The sequence below is a fragment of the Oncorhynchus masou genome, chromosome 18, assembly GCF_036934945.1.
Source record: "Oncorhynchus masou masou isolate Uvic2021 chromosome 18, UVic_Omas_1.1, whole genome shotgun sequence".
NCBI lineage: Eukaryota > Metazoa > Chordata > Actinopteri > Salmoniformes > Salmonidae > Oncorhynchus > Oncorhynchus masou.
In genome coordinates, this window is record NC_088229.1 from 25,880,858 (window position 1) to 25,900,631 (window position 19,774).

General features: G+C 44.9%; 1 pseudogene; it reads left to right on the plus strand.

Annotated features, from left to right (window-relative positions):
* The first annotated feature begins 1,591 nt into the window (after positions 1-1,591).
* The window catches only part of LOC135504308 (plexin-A1-like), a 283,703-nt pseudogene continuing 265,520 nt past the window's right edge, over positions 1,592-19,774 (plus strand).

Below are 19,774 nucleotides of genomic sequence, written 5' to 3' on the forward strand. Positions count from 1 at the left end.
AGAAGAAATATCAGCCCCCGTGGGGAAAGAACGAAATTGAACTTCACTCTCCTTTCTAGAGTTTTCCCCGTTAGTTAACACTATCAATGTTTCCCTTTAGTGTGTGAATTGAGATTGAATCAATGCAGTATTAGCCACTTCAATGCAACATACCGAAACAAAACAAACTACACGAGACTTAGTATCCAAAACTAAATTTGAGTAGGATTGGAGTAGGATTCTACACAGACCAGTGTGACATAACCAATCAGGTGCTCCAGTAGGCCTATATGCATATAAACCGTTGCCATATATGGATCCATGCCATTCACTTTAAACTGGACTGTGTTTACACCATAAGAGTTTGTAAATAGATGTGCTTGTTTTGAGATCAAAGCGAGAGCTGCATGTAGCCATGTGTGCACATTATTAGCCCAGTTATAGATCATTTGTAGTCAGCAATGGGGGATTATTTGCTTCCTACAAGAGCACAAATCCTGTACATGTCGATAAATCTTTGAAAAGCAAGTCAGTCAGGCAGAGGGTAGCATAATTCATCTGATTCTCTGTAATAATGGTATGAGAATAATAATACCTTTTATTTTGTAAAGTGGTTTCTTGATCAAACAACACAACAATATTTTCAGTCACCTCCTTGTCTGAGAGACAAGTGGATAAACAGCTTAATTTCAAGCCTTGCATGTTTTCTTTTAAGTCTCATGGAATGTAGGCCTACAATGAACACCACACATTGGCTGCTACTGTAGCCTGAATAATAGAATAGCTATTTCCATGTTCAAATGTTATGGGATGCATTTTCTCCATTGTTGTTGATGGTAGGCCCTATGTTAGGACTACATGATGATCAAATAGCCACAGTAGCCTACGTGGCCACTGTTAAAACTATAACTTATTGCGGGTACAGCCTTAGTGTTCACAGTAAACGTGCTTTCAGAGAGCTGACATTTGCTCTGTGCCGAAAAAAATTGAGGGAACATTGCATGGAACACAAAACAGTTCTTCCTGGAACCAAAAATGGTTCTTCAAAGGGTTATCCTATGAGGATAGCCGAAGAACCCGTTTTGGTTCTCGATGGCACTTTTTCCCCAAAGAGAATACATTCCACTAAAGCTGTTTCCTAACACAGAAGGCATTTAAATCAGTTTCAGCTCTTCGGGTGAGGGGAACAGGCTAGCCATATACTGAACGCAATCCTCAATGATAACTCTCTGCTCCTTTATTCAATAAAAAATTCTGCATTTTATGGAAATTATCGTTCCTCTTGTGCCTACCTTTACCTCCCATGGCCGTGAGACAACGTATGGCGACCATTAGACACTAATAGGCTACATTAGACTATTATGTTGGAATGGTTTTAACATCATGAAAAATGATCTTCAATCAATCAGTGTTTGTAAAGAATTCTGACAGACGACGTTTCCCTATAACACAGCTTTCGAATCCAGTGGTCACTACCGTGCCTAACGCTGCCACCTACATGCGGTAGGCGGCGACGCGACCAAGCAGACAGCGGCCGCGCGCATTCCTGCGGCTCAGAACGAGGCTGACTTTCTATCCGGAGCTCACCGCATACCGCTCCATTCATGCTGTGAGAAGCTCAAGACTTGGAACTCGGAGCTTTGGACGAGTATCGTGACAGCCGTGGAAATGTCTGCAAGTTTAAGATTTTAATCATGCTGAGGAAAACAAACCCCAAGATCACAATTATCCGTAAGTAGAGCAAAACTTTTCTGCTACAACTTGATTTACATTGCGGTTATTACAGTGTAATTTGTAGCGTAGTGTGTGGCTCCATTGAGTGACATTCCTTCTCTCTCCCCCAATGCTTTCCCCGATGTTTCTATTCATCGTGTCGTCGTATCAGTATAATTCGGATAGGCAAACGAGGACTCAATGAATGCGGATCTGGGGGATCGTTTTAGTTCAAGTATCTGCGATCTCTCAGTTTATTCAGGTTTGGGCACACCGCATTCTTTGCCAAAATGATTTATTGACATATGTGATATCATTGGCAAGTTGGTGAAGTCGACCAGTTACATTGTACTTGCCGAATGCATACAAGTAGCCTATCAAGCAGCCGTGTGTAGGCTTCATAGCTGGGGCGTTATCTCACATGCTTAATGCATACAGGTTAAAATAAAATAGGAGCTCAACGAAATTAATTTTCAACTCCATAACTTGCACAGATAGAGCTTGAGGTTTGCCACCGTATCATTGCCTGGAGAAAAGTGAAAAATAAAATGGCAATTTATTGAAGTCATTTTCAAAGCTTTGGCATGTCTTGGTGCGGGTGTATCCCATCTCATCAACATGCGCTGACACTTTAATGTCATCTTATGAAGTTTTGACACTGAATTCGTAGGTGACGGCTGGTTGGGCGATGTTGGATGTAGGTTAGCCTGTGCAATTCATTTAGATGCCGAAACAAATGGATAAAAGTGGTGGCCTATGACTATGCTGGAACGTGTTGATAAGGCGCTCGAAAATAACATCCACTTTAGACTCTCCGTCCAGGCTAATGCTTGATGAGAATGTCATTGGATGTTATTGCTGAACGCATATTAGTGTTCAGACATCAGTGTGCCTATGAGATTCTTCTTGAAATGTGAGTCCTTGTATTTCCTCATTTATTTGGGGGGATTAACCATGGTGTTAGCGTTCCGTTTTTAGCTGTTATCAGTGGGCTATGTAGGAGGCTATGTAGCCTCTACTGGCTCTCATTCATTATTTTGAACCTTATTCAAAGTAGATAGAATAGTCTATTGATATGTTGTCGCATTTTTAGGATTCCCTATCGCAGTGTGTTTGGGTTTGTAGCCTATATGCATGCGGTGCTGGCCGTGGGTGTGCACCCAGAATCTCTATTGATGTTCTTCCCACTCCCACAGCATATGCACCATTGGTAGGTTTTATCGCCTAATGTGTAAATAAATAGGCTACTATATGTAATAACATTTTTATTAGGATTGTATAGCCTACTGGTAGGTTATGTGATAAAGGGGATGCAAATGTGTTTTTAGGCTACGCATAACCAAACAGTCACTCTTCTTATTATGGGAGCCTTATTGGAGTACTCAATACACTACCGCCCAAGTTTTGTTTAGCCTGCACTGTGGATTAGATAGCCTGTTTATTGGTAGGCCTTACTCATAAATAGCACAATGTGGATGCCAGGCTATAAATAAGCCATCACTGGATGTAACAACCTTTATAGGCTATTCCTCCTCAATTTTCAATATTTACAATAATTTTGATTTAATTTGTACAGACATCTGTTACATGTCAGCGCATTCATCTTGCTGAAAAAGTGAGCGATATGGGGGGGGGGGGCTGCAGTTTTATAGATACAGTGCATTCGGACAGTTTTCAGACCTCTTGACTTTTTCCATATTTTGTTACATTACAATCTTCTTCTAAAATCGTTTCTTTATTTTTATTCCTCACACAATACCCCATTTATTTGTAATTTTTAAAAAATATAATTTTATTATTTGTATAAAAAATGTTTTAACCTTTATTTAACTTAGCAAGTCAGTTTTAAGAACAAATTGAATAATGAGTGAAAACAGTTTTTAAGTTTTATTTTATTTTTTACAAATGTATTAAAAATTAAAAACAGAAATACATTTTTTACATAAGTATTCAGACCCTTTGCTATGAGACTCAAAATTGAGATCAGGTGCATCCTGTTTCCATTGATCATCCTTGAGATGTTTCTACAACTTGATTGGAGTCCACCTGTGGTAAATTCAATTGATTGGACATGATTTGGAAAGGCACACACCTGTCTATATAAGGTCCCACAGTTGACAGTGCATGTCAGAGCAAAAACCAAGCAATGAGGTAGAAGGAATTGTCCATAGAGCTCCGAGACAGGATTGTGTCAGGGCACAGATCTGGGGAAGGGTACCAAAACATTTCTGCAGGATTGAAGGTCCCCAAGAATACAGTGGCCTCCATCATTCTTAAATGGAAGAAGTTTGGAACCACCAAGACTCTTCCTAGATCTGAATGTAATACATAGGCTACAGTAGCCTACAATCTGCACATTTTTACAGTTGAAGTCGGAAGTTTACATACACATAGGAGTCATTAAAAGTCATTTTTCAACCATTCTACAAATTTCTTGTTAACAAACTATAGTTTTGGCAATTCGGTTAGAACATCTACTTTGCGCATGACACAAGTAATTTTTCCAACAATTGTTTACAAGCAGATTTTTTCACTGGTAATTCACTGTATCACAATTCCAGTGGGTCAGAAGTTTACATACACTGAGTTGACTGTTCCTTTAAACAGCTTGGACAATTCCAGAAAATTATGTCATGGCTTTAGACTTCAATTTCAATTGACTTCATCATTTGAGTCAATTGGAGGTGTACCTGTGGATGTATTTCAAGGCCTACCTTCAAACTCAGTGCCCCTTTGCTTGACATCATGGGAAAATCAAAAGAAATCAGCCAAGACCTCAGAAAGATTATTGTAGACCTCCACAAGTCTGGTTCATTCTTGGGAGCAATTTCCAAACGCCTGAAGGTACCACGTTCATCTGTACAAACAATAGTACGTAAGTATAAACACCTAGGGACCACGCAGCCGTCATACCGCTCGGAAAGGAGACGCGTTCTGTCTCCTAGAGATGAACATACTTTGGTGCGAAAAGTGCAAATCAATCCCAGAACAACAGAAAAGGATCTTGTGAAGATGCTGGAGGGAACAGGTACAAAAGTATCTATATCCACAGTAAAACGAGTCCTATATCGACATAACCTGAAAGGCCGCTCAGCAAGGAAGAAGCCACTGCTCCAAAACCGCCATAAAAAAACAGACTACGGTTTGCAACTGCACATGGGGACAAAGATTATACTTTTTGTCCTCTGGTCTGATGAAACAAAAATAGAACTGTTTGGCCATAATGACCATCGTTATGTTTGGAGGAAAAAGGGGGGGGCTTACAAGCCAAGAACACCATCCCAACCGTGAAGCACAGGGGTGGCAGCATCTTGTTGTGGAGGTGCTTTGCTGCAGGAGGGACTGGTGCACTTCACAAAATCCGATGATATTATGAGGAGGGTAAATTCTGTGGATATATTGAAGCAACATCTCACGACATCAGTCAGGAAGTTAAAGCTTGGTCACAAATTAGTCTTCCAAATGGACAATGACCCCAAGCATACTTCCAAAGTGCACCAGAAGCCTGAAATGCGGCAAAAGGTCGCAAAGTTCAAGGGGACCGAATACTTTCGCAAGGCACTGTATGTAAACTTCCGACTTCAACTGTATAAATATGGCTTTATTTTATTTTTTAGGAAAACTGCTCATGTCCTGCAATTTAAAAAAAAGTATCCACAGGGCAGAGAGAAAAGTGTGCAGTTTTATTGATACTGTGCATTCGGAAAGTATTCAGACCTCTTGACTTTTCCACATTTTGTTACGTTACAGCCTTGTTCTAAAATCAATCTGCACACTATTCCCCATAAAGAAGCGAAAACAGTTTTCACTTTTTTTTTTTACTATTTATTGTGAAAACCAAACCATGAGGTCGAAGGAATTGTTCATAGAGCTCTGAGACAGGATTGTGTTGAGGCACAAAGGGTACCAAAAATGTCTGCAGCATTGAAGGGCCGCAAAAACACAATGGCATCCATCATTCTTAAATAGAAGAAGTTTGTAACTCCCAAGATTCTTTCTAGAGTTGGCCGCCCGGCCAATCTGAGCAATCGGGGGAGAAGGGCCTTGGTCAGGGAGGTGACTCTGACAGAGCTCCATAGTTCCTCTGTGGAGAGGGGAGAACCTTCCAGAAGGACAACCATCTCTACAGCACTCCACCAATCAGGTCTTTATGGTAGAGTGGCCAGACGGAAGCCACTCCTCAGAAAAAGGCAGATGACAACCCACTTGGAGTTTGCCAAAAGGCACCTAAAGGACTCTCAGACCATGAACAACAAGATTCTCTGGTCTGATGAAACCAAGATTGAACTATTTGGCCTGAATGCCAAGCGTCACGTCTAGAGGAAACCAGGCATCGCTCAACACCTGGCCAATACCATCCCTACGGTGAAGCATGATGGTGGCAGCATCATGCTATAGGGATGTTTCACTACAAATACCTAGGTATCTGGTTAGACTGTAAACTCTAAATCCAGACTCACATTAAGCATCTCCAATCCAAAATTAAATCTCCAATTGGCTTCCTATTTCACAACAAAGCATCCTTCACTCATGCTGCCAAACATACCCTAGTAAAACTGACTATCCTACCGATCCTTGACTTCGGCGATGTCATTTACAAAATAGCCTCCAGCACTCTACTCAAGCAAATTGGATGCCGTTTATCACAGTGCCATCCTTTTTGTCACCAAAGCCACATATACTACCCACCACTGCGACCTGTATGCTCCCGTTTGCTGGCCCTCGCTTCATATCCATCGCCAAACCCACTGGCTCCAGGTCATCTATAAGTCGTTGCTAGGTAAAGCCCTGCCTTATCTCAGCTCACTGGTCACCATAGCAGCATCCACCCGCAGCACGCTCTCCAGCAGGTATATTTCACTGGTCACCCCCAAAGCCAATTCCTCGTTTGGCCTCCTTTCCTTCTAGTTCTCTGCTGCCAATGACTGGAACGAACTGCAAAAATCACTGAAGCTGGAGACTCATATCAGCTCACAGATCACTGCACCTGTACATAGACAATCTGTAAATAGCCCATCCAACTACCTCATCACCATATTGTTATTTATTTTATTTATTTTTGCTCCTTTGCACCCCAGTACCGCTACTTGCACGCTCATGTTTATTCCATGTGTAACTCTGTGTTGTTGTTAGTTGTTGCACTGCTTTGCTTTATCTTGGCCAGGTCGCAGTTGTAAATGAGAACTTGTTCTGAACTAGCCTACCTGGTTAAATAAGGTGAAATAAAAAAAATGTTTAAAAAATGTTTTTCAGTGGCATAGACTGGGAGACTAGTCAGCTTGAGATGATCTACAGTTTATTATTAAAACATTTTTTAAATCTGTTTTTGCTCTGTCATTATGGGTATTGTTTGTAAATTGATCGAGGGAAAAAAACAGCGAAGGGGTCTATATACTTTCCAAATGCACTGTAATTTCACGCTATTCTTAATATTTTGTCATTAGGCTGTGAGAAAATGTTTCTGTTTTAAAGCAAATTTCCTGCAATTCCAAACAGTTTGCCATGGCCTGTGACACAACATGGCCTCAGGGGTGGACGTAACATAGTAAACGTAAATCTGAGACTCTCTGACTCATATGATACAGTATGTTATAAATTCCAAAATGTTAGCTAGGTGGCTAACGTTATCTATGCTAGGGGTTAGGGGTTAAGATTAGGGTTAAGGTTAGAAATTAAGTTAGGGGAAGAGTTAGCTAACATGCTAACTGTTTGTGAAATAGTTAAAAAGTAGTAAGTTGTCCATGATGAGATTCAAAAATGCCCACCTGGATTGTACAATATTTGCACATTATTCTTTACAAAATTATTCTAGCTCTGTTACATTGCTTGTTGATCATTGCTAGACAGCCATTTTCAAGTAGATTTACGTCAAAACTGTAACTATGCCCTTTCAGGTTATTGTCCTGCTGAAATGTGAATTTGTCCCCCAGTGTCTGTTGGAAGGCACACGGAATCAGGTTTTCCTCTAGGATTCTTCAGGTGCTTAGCTCTATTCCATTTATTTTATCCTAAAAAAAACTCCCCTGTCCTTGCTGACAAGCACACCCATAACATGATGCAGCCACCACCATGCTTGAAAATATGAAGAGTGGTACTCAGTGATTTGTTGTGTTGGATTTGCCCCAAACATAATGCTTTGTATTCAGGACATAACGTTCATTGCTTTGCTACATTTTTTGCAGTTTTACTTTAGTGCCTTATTGCAAACAGGATGCATATTTTGGAATATTTGTATTATCTACAGGCTTCCTTCTTTTCACTCTGCCATTTAGGTTAGTATAGTGGTGTAACTACAATGGTGTTGATCCATCCTCAGTTTTCTCCTATCACAGCCATGTTTTAAAGTCACCATTGGCCTCTTGGTGAAATCCCTGAGCGGTTTCCTTCCTCTCCGGCAACTGAGTTAGGAAGGACCCCTGTATCTGTGTGTGACTGCGTGTATTGATACACCATCCAAAGTGTAATTAATAACTTCACCATGTTCAAACGGATATTCAATGTGTGCTTTTTTATTTTCACCCTTCTACCAACAGGTGCTCTCCTTTGTGTGGCTTTGAAAAACCTCCCTCGTCTTTGTGGTTGAATCTGTGACTGAGGGACCTTATAGATAATTGCATTTGTGGGGTACAGGGAGGAGGTAGTCATTCAAAAATCATGTTAAACACTATTATTGCACACAGAGTGAGTCCATGCAACTTTTTTTGTCTTCGTTACGTGAGGAATCACTCAATGTCATTGTTAATCAATTAATGTTGATTCATTGAAATAGTTATTTTCACCTAGCCTGTTTGAAATGTTTTGTTAAGATATAGAATTAATCTCAATAATAACAAACTATTCTTTGGTTATTTTTGTCCCCTTTTTTCACTATCCTCTCTTTCAAGGCTGGTCTGTCAGGGATAGTGGAGCTTTTAAGTCTGAAATGTTTTGAAGCTGGCTTTGCTGTAAAAGGGCACCTAAATCAAAGGGACAGAGATTGAAATAGGTTCTCTTTCAAAATGTTCAGGGGGAAAATGACAGGTGCAGAAAATGGAGGAGACCGAAGTGTCCAATGTGTTCTGATCAAACTCACAGTATTCTGTTTAGAAAACAGGCTTTAACTCAGTGATTAGTATTCCGTTTTATTTTTGCCACAGCAAGTATGCCGTTTGTTCTCTCAAATTCAATTTTAATATTTAGTGGATGGCCTGCAAGGTTTTGTCAGGAATAAACACAATTTTATTAGCACTTATTCCTCAAAGCTCCTTTCTCTACAAAACATGTGTTTTGATTGTTGTCCATACAGTGCATGTGGCTCAAAGAGGACCGGTCCATTCCATGTTATTGGAGTAGTAAACCACTGTCAGTATCCCTGCTACAGCACCCTGGCAGATCGTCACCATTGTCCCATGCCTGGCCACCCGCCCACATCTCTCCGGCCAACTGACGTTTCTTTTCCACAAGTCTACATTTGCCTCCCTCCCCGACAATTTCTAGAACTCTAACACATTGTGACCCTTCTGATTGGTCCCAGAAACCGATGGGTTGGGCCTACATGTTGTCAACTTTGATACTCTGATTGGTTAGATTTGTTAGAGACCATCCAATCACTTATTCATTTGTTTTTGACAATGCCCCTCATTTTGTTGTCACACAACCCAATTCAACGTCTATTGTTGAATGTCATTTCATTGAAATGACGTGGAAACAACAGTGATTCAACCAGTGTGTGCCCAGTGGGAAATTCTTCAAGGATGGCAGTAGGTAGCTATCGATAGAGCAGCGGAAATAAATTCAGGGTGAGTCGTCAGGCAACATCTCCCATCATCCTTCACAATTCATATCATATTATAGCCCTGGGCCATGGCCAAATCAGTTTTTTTCCTTACATAGTTTTGAGACACATCTCCTATCCTGATCCCCTGTTTTCCTTGGCTAGCAGAAAAGAGGAGAGGTGAGGGGAGGGGAGGAGGGGAGGAGAGGAAGGGCTTTCCTGGGATGACGAGTCTGATGGTGACTACGACAGTGACAGTGTGGGCAGGAGCCTGGGAACATCTTAGTCAGCATGCATAACACTCCTCCTGATTAGGACACTGGCTTGCCCACCTCATTGTGTTGAGTGCTTAGTCAAAGGCAAAAGTGTCTGTGTGTGTGGTGTGTGTTTGTGTGTGTGTGTGTGTGTGTGTGTATGAGCACACATACCTCTAAGTGGAAGTTATTATTACACTACTCCAATAATAAAAAGGCTGTTCCAATGACCTTGGAGTGGTTTGATGACATAGTGCTAGCCTATCCTATCAGGACTCAGTGTTCTTATCTGGACTAGTAATCTAACACACTCTGCTGTTGGCTCTGTATAGCAGCTCAGAGACGGGTCTGGACTGGGTACCGAGGCCTCAAGGCCAGTATGCCCCCCTGTCTAGCTCAGATGCTTCGAAACCTCCTAGTGGGAGGGAGCTTTGCACCTGAAAAGACCCTCTCCCCCTACCCCCACCGCTGCTACTCCAGGACCCTTCTCTGTTTCAATATCAGCATATCTCTCAGCCTTATCAGCCCGTAGATCCAGGCTAACACACACACTACCATCTGCTGCTTGCTATCTCCTATCATTAGCTTTTGCTGTTGTAGCATTCTGTGAGAGGAGGCTGTAGAAATGCATGGAGATGAATTCACTCAACACATTTCCTGACTTATGCTGTTTTATCTTTCCAAATGTATTTTGAAGAGTGTTTGTTTAGTGATCTCAGCTGAGACTAGCTGAGGAAGCTCTGCTCCAGGCAGGTCGGGATTCCTAATGAGAACACCGCCACACTAAGACACTTGCTGCTACATACTGTGTGTGTGTGTGTGTCTACATTGTGTGTGTGTGTTTACACTGTGTGTGTGTGTGTGTGTGTGTGTGTGTGTGTGTGTGTACAGTGTGTGTGTGTACAGTGTGTACAGTGTGTACAGTGTGTGTGTGTGTGTACAGTGTGTGTGTGTGTACAGTGTGTGTGTGTGTGTGTGTGTGTGTGTGTGTGTGTATACAGTGTGTGTGTGTGTGTGTACAGCCTTCTATGAATTATTCCCTGTTGAGAAACTAAAGTAAAGTCAGTAGTTTATTCTTTGAAAGAACTCAGCATTAATCGTATGTGTTGCTAATTTACTACTATTACTTCTAGATCTTTATTTTGTCATTTTCTCTCTCCTCTCCGATATACTGCATTAAGTCTATTACCAGGCTGCTGCTCTGTGTACAGAGGGCTGTGAATAATTCAGCAGGCCAGGTCAGGTCTGTAAGTAAGACTAATAGAGAGTGTGGCTCACAGGACGAGCCTGGCCCTGGGGAGGCCCGGTGGTAAGGACACCACCAGTCCAACAAATCATCTCTCTGTGGGGACAGGACAGGGAGGACAGACCTTGTTTCTGGAGGGAGGAGAGGGGAGCGTAGAGGGGGTGTTCCCCCAACACTAGCCTCCCTCAGCTGGGCTAAGAGTCCCTAGTTCATCCCCTGCCGGAGTACTGTGGCTGAAATGGCCTTGTGTTTATTTGTTTATCACCACAAGGATTCACACTTCCCCGCAGCAGCAGCCCCCTTACGCTCCCTTCCCCCTGTCTGTCTGTCTGTCCGTCCGTCCGTCCGTCTGTCTGTGGCTATTGTCCTTCCTTCCCTGTGGTGTTTGTCTCAGTGCTGAAGTGACTGACATCTGGTGTCATCACAACACTAGAAGTGTCGAGGGATGCTGTCTTCAGAAGGGGATATGGGCCTGGGAAACAGGGTGAGGGGTAGCTTGTTAACCTCTCTCACAGCTCTGGGGCCTCTTTCTATAGGTCTCTATCCTTCCCTGTCAGATACATTGTTTAGGCTCTAATTTTATTTATTTTTATTTTTTATTTTACCTTTATTTAACTAGGCAAGTCAGTTAAGAACAAATTCTTATTATCAATGATGGCCTAGGAACAGTGGGTTAACTGCCTGTTCAGGGGCATAACGACAGATTTGTACCTTGTCAGCTCGGGGGTTTGAATTTGCAACCTTCCGGTTACTAGTCCAACGCTCTAACCACTAGGCTACCCTGCCGCCCCATGACATGGGACCAACTGTGTGTGAGGTGTGGTTGAGTTCTGGTCCATATGTGGTCATGTCCTCTGACAGCATTCTCCACTGTCTTTTGGACGAGCAGTGTGTGAGGTGAGCTGTGGTTGAGTTCTTGTCCAGATGTCATGTTTTCTGACCGAGGTCTATACTGACATTGGACCAGCAGTGTGTGAGGTGTGGTGGGGTTCTGGTCCAAATACGGTCCTGTCCTAAGATAGTGGTCTCCACTGATATCTGTAGTGCAGACCAAGGAGGGGTGTAGTGGTGAAGTGCAGACTGCTGTTCGTTCAGTAATCTCCTAATTAATACCCCATTAAAGGATTTGAATTAGCCTATTGATCTGTCTGGGAGGGATGGGTTATCCTGCAAACCGCAACATGCAGGAAAAGGATATTTCCCTTCTCCCTTTGTTTAACTCATGTATTTATTCATGGCTTTGTCCTGCTCCTCCTGATGTATCACGGTACAGTCCAAAGCCTCCTGCTCACTGCCGCCACAAGGCCTGAGACGGTCATAGGATTTGCAGTCCTTGCCTCCATGTCTGAGCAGAGGAGCTCCCAGTCCAATGCATCTGATGGACAGTTGGCCAGGCCAAGGCTATACCTTTCCAGATCTCTATGTGTGGGATTACTCTACATACACACACACACACACACACACACACACACACACACACACACACACACACACACACACACACACACACACACACACACACACACACACACACACACACACACAGCCAAATGGTACCACCATGCATTGCCGGGGGAATGTGTGAAAACGTGCACCCCTTCTGTGGGGATGTGAAAGAGTTAAATGAAAGGTCAGAATAAAGAGTGCCATTTTTCAATGTTACCATGCTGGGTGACCTATAATTTACCAGGCCTTCACGGATTGGGTCCTCAGATCCTCAAAAGATTCTACAGCTGCACCATCGAGAGCATCCTGACTGGTTGCATCACTGCCTGGTATGGAACCTGCTCGGCCTCCGACCGCAAGGCACTACAGAGGGCAGTGAGAACGGCCCAGTACATCACTGAGTCCAAGCTTCCTGCCATCCAGGACCTCTATACCAGGCGGTGTCAGACGAAGACCTTAAAAATGGTCAAAGACTCCAGCCACTCTAGTCATAGACTGTTCTCTCTGCTACTGCACGGCAAGCGGTACCAGAGCACCAAGTCTAGGTCCAAAAGACTTCTTAACAGCTTCTACCCCCTAAGCCATAAGACTCCTGAACAGCTAATCAAAGGGCTACCCAGACCCCTCTTTAACACTGCTGCTGTTCTCTGTTTATTATCTATGCATAGTCACTTTAACTCTACCTACATGTACATATTACCTCAATTACCTCAACTAACCGGTGCCCCCGCACATTGACTCTGTACCTGTATCCCCTGTATATAGCCTCGCTTGCTATTTTAATGCTGCTCTTTAATTATTTGTTACTTTTGTTTTCAATTTTTTTTACTTATCTATTTTTTTACTTAACACTTATTTACATTTTTTTTAACTTCCTTAAAGCATTGTTGGTTAAGGGTTTGTAAGTAAGCATTTCACTGTAAGGTTGTACGCATTTCACTGTAAGGTGAAGGTGTTGTATTTGGCACATGTGACAAATAACATTTGATTTGATTTGATTTGATTAATACAGCTTCTTCAACACCACTGGCTGTTCTGTGTCGCTGAGCAACGCTCTGCTCTTGTTTAGTAGTTAACTGGTGTTGCTATGACATGCAGGGATGTAGCACCAGCCCAGGCAGTCTTCTGTGTTCCTGTAACGTGCTGGTTGGACATGGTGTGGAGAGAAGCCAGTCAGTGGTGGTGTGGAGGTGGAGGGGGAGGAGGAGTGAGTCATGGGCTGAGAAACATGGCCTGTTCTAGGGAACATCGGCAGTGTGATTCCTTTAGCAGACCTGGTGTGTGCAGACGTTACTCAGCAGGCTTTGAAGCCCCCTTCCCTCCCCCCTCTCCTTCCCTCTCTCTCTGCTTGTCCGAATGGCCTGCTCTGGAAATGATTATACTGGCAGCCCAATGAAGGCCCTGGCCTGCTGTGGGTCGCGGGCCGGGGTCAGGGTTCACATTCCTTCCTCCTGATGAGATTCTCTTCACGTTTCCCTGCTAACCATCATAGTTCAGGGGAGAAGGAGAACAGACCAGCTGTGTGCCTCTGGCTGTCTCTGTATGGGAGGTGGTTTCAGGATGTGTGTTTGTTTACCTGCATTTCAGTTGGTCACCTACTGCCACATTACACCTCAATCACATTACAGTGGAACTGTGCTGACGATTGTCAGATGTTTTCCCCCTGGTAGCAACATTTAAAAAAAAAATCCACGATAGAAATAAATGAGTGAAAAGAGATCAATTCAGGGCCGCATGAAGCTGAATTGTCCCATCTCAGCGTTTCAGACTACAGCTGATGGCATCGGCAAACTAAGAATTTTGACAATTACAGACAAGGTGCTATTTTGTTGTTGGACATACAAAAGCATGGGTGTTTGACTTACCCAGGCACTGCTGGCAGGCGTCCTCCTGTACTCTTAGCACATGTTTTCCACATTTCACAGCTTGGAAAGGAAAGAGAGAGACGCTAGCCAGCCTCAAACTGGGGCGGTCATGGTCGAATTATGTAGCTAGTTCTCATTGCCATCAGTCGCTTGTTTATTTGTGAAAGAACTAACTGCAGTGTTTCTCCGATGTATCATTGGGGTGTGACAGCCATGCCATGGCAGCATGACGATGAGGTGAGGACGAGAGGATGACTGTTAACCATGACTAACCCCTCAGCCTCAGCCCTCAGCCTCAGCCCTCAGCCTCAGCCCTCAGCCTCAGCCTCAGCCCTCAGCCTCAGCCTCAGCCCTCAGCCTCAGCCTCAGCCTCAGCCCTCAGCCCTCAGCCTCAGCCTCAGCCCTCAGCCTCAGCCCTCAGCCTCAGCCTCAGCCCTCAGCCTCAGCCTCAGCCCTCAGCCTCAGCCCTCAGCCTCAGCCTCAGCCTCAGCCTCAGCCTCAGCCCTCAGCCCTCAGCCTCAGCCCTCAGCCCTCAGCCTCAGCCTCAGCCCTCAGCCCTCAGCCTCAGCCCTCAGCCTCAGCCCTCAGCCTCAGCCTCAGCCCTCAGCCCTCAGCCTCAGCCTCAGCCCTCAGCCCTCAGCCTCAGCCTCAGCCCTCAGCCCTCAGCCTCAGCCTCAGCCCTCAGCCTCAGCCCTCAGCCTCAGCCTCAGCCTCAGCCCTCAGCCTCAGCCCTCAGCCTCAGCCCTCAGCCCTCAGCCCTCAGCCTCAGCCCTCAGCCTCAGCCCTCAGCCTCAGCCTCAGCCTCAGCCCTCAGCCCTCAGCCTCAGCCCTCAGCCCTCAGCCTCAGCCTCAGCCCTCAGCCTCAGCCCTCAGCCCTCAGCCTCAGCCTCAGCCTCAGCCCTCAGCCTCAGCCTCAGCCCTCAGCCTCAGCCTCAGCCCTCGCCCTCAGCCTCAGCCCTCAGCCTCAGCCCTCAGCCTCAGCCTCAGCCCAAACAGCTGTCAGCCTTAGAAATCCTCCTGCCCGCTGCAGTGGTTCAGGGATCAATGGTCACTGGAGCAGAATGTAGCTTTAAGTTTAGCAGGGGCTTAGCACATCACTCACTCCAGGGGATTTTTAGGAAAGTGAAGTGGTTGATACTGAGACTGCCACAAAGTGAGATGAAGAGATTTCTGTCAGTAAATGTAAACTTCTCTCTTTGCAATCTTTTGAGCTCTTTTTACGCGTCTGTGTATGTGTTTCTATTTATATCTCTGTGTGTTTGTGTATGTCTGTCTGTCTGTCTGTCTGTCTGTGTATGACTGAGTGAGGAGAAACAGCTTTACACCCATGACAGATGTTGTGTGTGACTGAGTGAGAGTGTGTTCCAGCTTTGTCCCACTGACCTTGGTCCCTGTGTAATTTGACAGTGTGATCCCATCTCAAGTTGGGGATTTTGTGTTGGTCATTACATATAGAGCTTTGTGTCCGCCTGCTAACCCCAGGCCTGATAAGAGAGATCTATTTGAGATCGTTTGGATTCACAGCTCTGCAGAGATATGCAGGGTATGATCCACAGCAGCCCTCTCACAGGCTCCACTCTCACTAACCCAGGACCCCTTTGTGCGTTGGCCTTTAGGATGCTGAAGGACCCTAGTTCCAGTCATGGATGACTGATTTGTTTTACTGTGGGATAGTAGCTAGTACGACAGCTGTGCTGGGGGGGGGGGACGACTGTTTGCATGACTCTATATAGTTTACTTGACTGTGTTCATGTGTGTTTGGCTTAGAGTGTTTTCTTAAGGTAGGTCAATCCTCTCCTAACCCTAACTAGTTTTATGGCCTCCACAGCCATTCTTCCATGTTTCCCTGAGTCGTGCGTGGCTGCAAGACTCCTGTGATGAGTGGATCCCTTGGGCCGGGAGGAAGAGAGAGCAGGCCAGGGACAATGGCTCTGGCTCTGTTTATGTCAGGGCCTCCAATACGTCGCCATGTCAGGAGGGCTTTTCTTATGAACTGTTACAACCCAAATCAATCCTGTTGTGTACAACTAACACATCAATAGAGAGACTTGGGGAAACATATGTTGGTTTACGTAAAATCCTGTTTTTGTTGCGAGTCTCCTGAATGTTTGCTCAGTGATTAGTGGGGGTGTTGATGTACTGTCCCAGTTGGCTCCAGATGTGCAACAACTCACAGACAGAGAGCCGTGGAGACTGGTGATGCTGTTGGAACAAAAAGCTCAGGGTGTCTGTTCTGTTTCTGCACCCCCCCTCCCCCAAGTAATCATTCACTAGAGTAGATTCCACTCCAGTAATGTGGTAGTATAACTTAATCCTACATGTAAATGAGTGTCAGTACATTATTGTGGAATAGACCCAGACAGATGGCTATATTATCCAGGCTTATATTCCCCAGTGGGCCACGGCTGTTTATACTTCAGAGGTGTACTGAATTGACCTAATTGCTTGATTGGATGAATTCCCTGAATTACCAGCCTTTACCACATATCAGAGGCTACCAACCTGACAGAGATCAACCCCCCTCCACCCCTTCGCCCTCGTGCAGCTCCAATAGAGTGTTATTCCCCCAGGGATGGTAGAGGCGTAGGGGCCCTAAAGGAAACAGGCATGTTCTTTCTGTTCCTCTTTTATTTATTATTATAATTAGCGCTATAAGGCGTGGAGCCATGCTAACCCTATCTCCTATTCCTCCGGCTCGCGCCTTACATAGCTGGAATGCTTTCAGGCCCTAGCTGCACTAATCAGAACCACAACCACAGCAGCTAGAGCAGCCCCATGCCAGAGAGCCCAGAAGGATTCCCTTACAAACCTCCACAGTCCTGATGGATTCACTTGCAAACCTACACAGTCCTGAAGGATTCCCATACAAACCTCCATAGTCCTGAGGGATTCCCGTACAAACCTCCACAGTCCTGAAGGATTCCCATACAAACCTCCACAGTCCTGAAGGATTCCCATACAAACCTCCACAGTCCTGAAGGATTCCCGTACAAACCTCCACAGTCCTGAAGGATTCCCATACAAAACTCCATAGTCCTGAAGGATTCCCATACAAACCTCCACACTCCTGAAAGATTCCCATACAAACCTCCATAGTCCTGAAGGATTCCCATACAAACCTCCATAGTCCTGAAGGATTCCCTTACAAACCTCCACAGTCCTGAAAGATTCCCATACAAACCTCCACAGTCCTGAGGGATTCCCTTACAAACCTCCACAGCCCTGAAGGATTCCCTTACAAACCCCCACAGCCCTGAAGGGTTCCCTTACAAACCCCCACAGCCCTGAAGGGTTCCCTTACAAACCCCCACAGCCCTGAAGGATTCCCTTACAAACCCCCACAGCCCTGAAGGGTTCCCTTACAAACCCCCACAGCCCTGAAGGGTTCCCTTACAAACCCCCACAGCCCTGAAGGGTTCCCTTACAAACCTCCAAAGCCCTGAAGGGTTCCCTTACAAACCCCCACAACCCTGAAGGATTCCCTTACAAACCCCCACAGCCCTGAAGGGTTCCCTTACAAACCCCCACAGCCCTGAAGGATTCCCTTACAAACCCCCACAGCCCTGAAGGGTCCTCTATGGTCGATCACTGTCACAATAGTGCATTACTCCTAGATGGAGTAATGGACTGGTCCTCTATGGGTGACATTCAGTTTCACTCAGCCATTGGTCTATATTAGTTTAATATCTTAACATGTCCTTTGAAAAGCAAGCATGGTTAATACCAGGGCACATAGTCAGAGCACAGAGGGCAGAGGAGAGAGGGGAGGAGGGTGTAGATTTAAAAACACTATATATACAAAAGTATGTGGACACCCTTTCAAATTAGTGGATTCGGCTATTTCAGCCACACCCGTTGGTGACAGGTGTATAAAGTCGAGCACACAACCATGCTATCTCCATAGACAAACATTGTCAGTAGAATGGCCTTACTGAAGAGCTCAGTGACTTTCAATGTGGCACCTTCATAGGATGACACCGTTCCAACAAGTCAGTTAATAAAATTTCTGCCCTGCAAGAGCTGCCCCGGTCAACTGTAAGTGCTGTTATTATGAAGTGGAAATGTCTAGTGGTAGGTCACAAAAGCTCACAGAATGGGACCGCCGAGTGCTGAAGCACGTAAGCCCGTAAAAATTGTCTGTTCCCGGTTGCAACACTCACCACCTAGTTCCAAACTGCCTCTGGAAGCAACGACAGCACAAGAACTGTTCGTCGGGAGCTTTATGAAATGGGTTTCCATGGCCAAGTAGCCGCATACAAACCTAAGATCACCATGCGCAATGCCAAGTATCAGCTGGAGTGGTGTAAAGCTCGTCTTCATTGTACTCTGGAGCAGTGGAAACATGTTCTCTGGAGTGATGAATTACGCTTCACCATCTGGCAGTCCGACGGACAAGTCTGGGTTTAGCGAATGCCAGGAGAATGCTGCCACAATGCCCCAATGCATAGTGCCAACTGTAAGGTTTGGTGGATGATAAATAATGGTTTGGGGTTGTTTTTCATGGTTCGGGCTTGGCCCCTTAGTTCCAGTGAAGGGAAATCTTGACGCTACAGCATACAATGACATTCTAGACGATTCTGTGCTTCCAACTTTGTGGAAACAGTTTGTTGAAGGCCTTTTCCTGTTTCAGCATAACAATTTCCCTGTGCACAAAGTGAGGTCCATACAGAAATGGTTTGTTGAGATGGGTGTGGAAGAACTTGACTGGCCTTCACAGAGTCCTGACCTCAAGCCCACCAAACACTTTTGGGATGAATTGGAACTCCGACTGCTAGCCAGGCCTAAACGCCCAACATCAGTGTCCGACCTCACTGATGCTCTTGTAGCTAAATGGAAACAAGTCCACACAGAAATGTTCCAACATCTAGAGGTAAGCCTTCCCGGAAAAGTGAATGCTGTTATAGCAGCAAAGGGGGATCAAGTCCATATTAATGCCCATGATTTAGGAATGAGATGTTTGATGAGCAGGTGTCCACATACTTTTGGTCATGTAGTGTATTTTCCCTCTACTCACATCTGACCAGCCATCTGCACATTAATGAGGAATTACATTTATATTAAAGATGCAAATGTAGCCTTTAAAAGAGATTGAAACGCTGAGCGGAAGTGTGCGTGGCGGGTACTTTATCTGGGTGCTCTGTTCATTAGCCTGGTGTAATTGTGTTATCACAAACTCAGGCGGCAGGAACCGAAAAGGTCACCGGAGCGCCGGGGATGACACGGAGGTGTTCACACAGACTGATGCACACAAATGCTGGAGCGCACACACACATGCACGTAAATACGCACAGACGCACTCACGCACACACACACACACACACACACACACACACACACACACACACACACACACACACACACACACACACACACACACACACACACACACACACACACACACACACACACACACACACACACACACACTTTTAGAAGCTATTATTCCCCTTTAGACTCTGACCCTGCATTCAAAATGAATGTCCTTCTTCCAATGGAATTAAGTGCATCATGGTGTGTG